Genomic DNA, 703 nt, shown 5'->3' with positions numbered 1-703 from the left:
GTCAGAGGCCAGGAAGCCTGTAAGTTTTGCTAGCATATGCCTGTAGGTGAAAAAGTTCTAAAATGTGCAATCCAAGTGCCTTCTATTGACGTGGAATCGGATGTTTGGACTGTAAGAAGTGGCACCGGGTTGGGGGTGGGTGGGTGTAAGTTCCGGCTCAATGTGGAACATTTGACTACAAATCCCAGCGTCCCTTGTAGTGTACACTCCTTCAGGAGTCGGGTTTCAGGCCTTGGAAAGGCACGTCCTTCCCCCGTTGTATTGTGGGATCTGTAGTTCGACGTGACTTGAGTTGGCTGTTACCACTCTCCGGCTGCACACATGAGCGTACGTTTTCTTCGGTCCAGAGTCTGTGGGGTTCAATGATTGTTGAGTTTTCGCTCTCTTTTCTCATTCTGACAGGGCACCCTGTGTCCAGGGCGCCTAAAGTACCGTCCCCTAATGTCCAATTAGGATCGACTCAGGGGGCTCTACTCCAGGTTCAAACATTTTGAGCTAACATTTGCTCCTTCCTGCCTGGGTGTTCTCAGCATCAAACAGGCGGGCTGAGTGAGGCGGGTCAGCTTAGCTCCACCGACGGCTGCACACAGTAGGCCCATCACCCTAGTCCGCGACGGGTGGCTGGTAGCCAAGCAGGCGGCGGCGGTGGCGGCGGCGACGGCAGTGCGCATGCGCGGCGCGGCGGCGCAGTTTCCGCAGCAGA

Source organism: Mus caroli, unplaced genomic scaffold (genome assembly GCF_978045245.1).
Source record: "Mus caroli unplaced genomic scaffold, Mus_caroli_1 scaffold_11, whole genome shotgun sequence".
Lineage (NCBI taxonomy): Eukaryota > Metazoa > Chordata > Mammalia > Rodentia > Muridae > Mus > Mus caroli.
This window is presented reverse-complemented; position numbering follows the sequence as displayed.